This window comes from Perca flavescens, chromosome 19 (assembly GCF_004354835.1).
Source record: "Perca flavescens isolate YP-PL-M2 chromosome 19, PFLA_1.0, whole genome shotgun sequence".
NCBI classification, from domain to species: domain Eukaryota; kingdom Metazoa; phylum Chordata; class Actinopteri; order Perciformes; family Percidae; genus Perca; species Perca flavescens.
Window position 1 is genome coordinate 2,452,623 of NC_041349.1, and position 3,629 is coordinate 2,456,251.

Below are 3,629 nucleotides of genomic sequence, written 5' to 3' on the forward strand. Positions count from 1 at the left end.
CACACACACACACACACACACACACACACACACACACACACACACACACACACACACACACACACACACACACACACACACACACACACACACACACACACACACACACACTCCTGTACATCAGGGGGCGCTGTGCACCTCCAAGCTGTTAGTAATCCGCCATTAAAGAAGAGTAACAGGAAGGGGAACAGGAGGAGCCGTAGCCCCCCCAGTGGAGCTGTGCTGGATCTCAGGACCAGAGAGGAATGGAGGAGGACGACCAGAACCAGGAGCAGCGGAGCACCGAGGTCCCCAGAAGACCAGCAGCAGACTGGGACTCTGATAGCAGCCATGTTCAGGTCCGTGTTCTCCTCTCATAGAACGGTGCTGGCTGGAGCAGCTTTCTGCCGCTGGCGCACCAAATGCTGGCTCGGCTCTAATGGTCGGCTCTTTGGAAAGTAGCCTAGATAGTGGGGGGGGAGACCTACTAGATGGGTCCAGAGAGGAGTCCTGTTGGGATCCGATTCTATAAATTAAGATAGAGAGACAGAGAGACAGAAAGAAAGAAAGAAAGAAAGAGAGAGAGAGAGAGAGCGAGAGAGAGAGAGAGACACAAAGAAACAATGGAGCGTTTTCCCTCCAAAACTGAGAGAGAGAGAGAGAGAGAGAGAGAGAGAGAGAGAGAGAGAGAGAGAGAGAGATGGACTTTTAATTTAATAATTTAATTAAATATTTTAATAATCTTTGTCTGACATTTCATATTCCCTGCTTATATTTGTTCAGAAAGTAAAGACACTGATGATGTAATGAAACGGTCAGATATTTAAATGTCTGGGAATGTGGAACAAGTCAATGTAGAAACAACATTTCTCCTGTATGGAAATGTACACCTCTGCTGGTTAACGATCATATGACACAAGACAACACCGTCTCTCTCTCTCTCCCCCTCTCTCTCTCTCTCTCTCTCTCTCTCTCTCTCTCTCTCTCTCTCTCTCTCTCTCTGTGGTTGATGAGCGCACATATGTGCTGATTAGCTCTCATCCCGCTGCGCAATGTGACGTCGAAGGAACGTCTTTTTCATGTCATTTTTGGACGTCCAATTTCGGTCCAATCAAGGGGCGACGTCTTCTTTTCTACGTACTAACACGCCTAATGTTGACGTCCAGGGGACCTCCGTGTAAGGGCTATTTGTAGTCCACATGTGGTCGTTTGTGGACGTCAAACGTCAAATTTAGACTAATTTTAGACGTCGTTTTAATACTTTTTTAACTGTAGTCCCATGTTTTTCAAGAGGGTGGAGGACATGTTTTCTGTACCATGTGATAATTTTCCTGTGTAGCTTTGTTTGGTTCAGCAGCTACTTTTAACAGGACATGCATTACACCTTTTGTATGCGTCTCCAGTTAGCACCTGCTGCTGAGCCAATCAAATGGAGTTTTTGGTAAATGACCTGGAACAGTATGCCACCTTCTGAAATGGGACTAGATCATTTTCCAAAAACTCCATTTGATTGTCTCAGCAGCAGATAACTGGAGGAGCATACAAAGGTGTAATGCATTTCCAGTTCCTTGGTGTTCTCTCAATGAGCTTCCTGAGGTAGTAACATGAAATGGTTTTACCTTCACAGGTGTGCCTTGACAGGGTTAATTAGTGTAAATATTTCCCTTAATAATAAAAAAGATGTAATTAATTAATTATGTAAGTAATTAGTTACTGGCATCACTCCTTAGCAAGAACCATCTTTTTAATGAGGGATAACTAGTGAAACAAACAAGCAAACAGACTAAGCTAACGCTTGCTTGTCAGGTAAATTATTTTTATTTAAGTAATCAATGTTAGTGATATACAGTGGTGGAAATAAGTATTTGACCCCTTGCTGATTTTGCAGGTTTGCCCACTTACAAAGAATGCAAAAATCTACAATTTTAATCATATGTACATTCTAACAGTGAAAGACAGAATCCCAAAGAAAATTCCAGAAAATCACATCATATGAATTTATTAAAATTGATAACCATCTGATGAGGAAAAACAAGTATTTGACCCCCTGGACAAACAGCATGTTAATATTTTGTAGAAAAGCCATTATTGGCCAGCACAGATGTCAAACGGTTTTTATAGTTGGTGACAAGGTTTGTGCACATTTCGGCAGGGATGTTGGCCCACCCTCCCTGCAGACAGCCTCCAAATCATTCAGGTTCCGAGGTTGTCGCCTGGCAACTCGAATTTTAAGCTCCCTCCAAAGATTTTCAATCGGATTCAGGTCTGGAGACTGGCTAGGCCACTCCAGAACCTTGATGTGCTTCTTCTTCAGCCACTCTTTTGTTGCTTTGGCGGTGTGCTTAGGGTCGTTGTCGTGCTGAAACACCCATCCTCGACCCATCTTCAGCTCTCTCACTGAGGGAAGGAGATGTCGGTCCAGAATTCCACGATACATGGCCCCATCCATCCTCCCCTCAATACGATGGAGTTGTCCCGTCCCCTTGGCTGAAAAGCACCCCCAAAGCATGATGTTGCCACCACCATGCTTGACGGTGGGGATGGTGTTCTTTGGGTTGTACTCGGTCTTCTTTGCCCTCCAAACACGACGAGTTGAGTTGAGGCCAAAAAGTTCTATTTTGGTCTCATCTGACCACATCACCTTCTTCCAGGCCTCTTCTGAGTCGTCCAGGTGGTGAATGGCGAACTTCATGCGGTCCTGTACATGTTTCTTCTTGAGCAGGGGGACCTTTGCGTGCGCTGCAGGATTTCAATCCATGACGGGCGTAGTGTGTTACCAACCGTTTTTTTGTAACTGTGGTCCCAGCTGCCTTCAGTTGATTCATCAGTTCCCCCCTTGTGGTTTTGGGATGATTCCTCACCGTTCGCATGATCAGGGACACCCCACGAGGCAAGATCTTGTGTGGAGGCCCAGACCGAGGGAGGTTGGCGGTGGTGTGGTGCTTCTTCCATTTCCTGATAACTGCACCGACAGTTGATCTTTTCTCTCCAAGTTGCTTTCCGATTCTCTTGTAGCCCATCCCAGCCTTGTGCAGATCAACAATCTTGTTCCTGATGTCCGTAGAAAGCTCTTTGGTCTTGCCCATGGTGGTGATGTTGGATGCTGCTTGTTTGGGTGTTGACAGGTGTCTTTTATACAGGTAACGAGGTGATGCAGGTGTATTTGATGTAGATAATTGGTTCGGATTGGGGCTGTGTCTTAAAGAAAGACTAACTGGCTTGTAGGAGCCAGAATACTTGCTGTTTGTCCAGGGGGTCAAATACTTGTTTTTCCTCATCAGATGGTTATCAATTTTAATAAATTCATATGATGTGATTTTCTGGAATTTTCTTTGGGATTCTGTCTTTCACTGTTAGAATGTACATATGATTACAATTGTAGATTTTTGCATTCTTTGTAAGTGGGCAAACCTGCAAAATCAGCAAGGGGTCAAATACTTATTTCCCCCACTGTAGCTAGCAGTAAGAAAATTGTGGTAACAGGTGGCTATGCTCATCGGGGTGTTTTGAAGGCTAACATTAGCCAACGAAAACGGGCACCATCTAATTACTGATGTTTTATTACTGTTGGCACTCCGAACCCCGTTTTCAAAACCAATTGTTAACTAGATTTAATGCTGAGTGTACAGAAACAAACCACAGTCTTATTA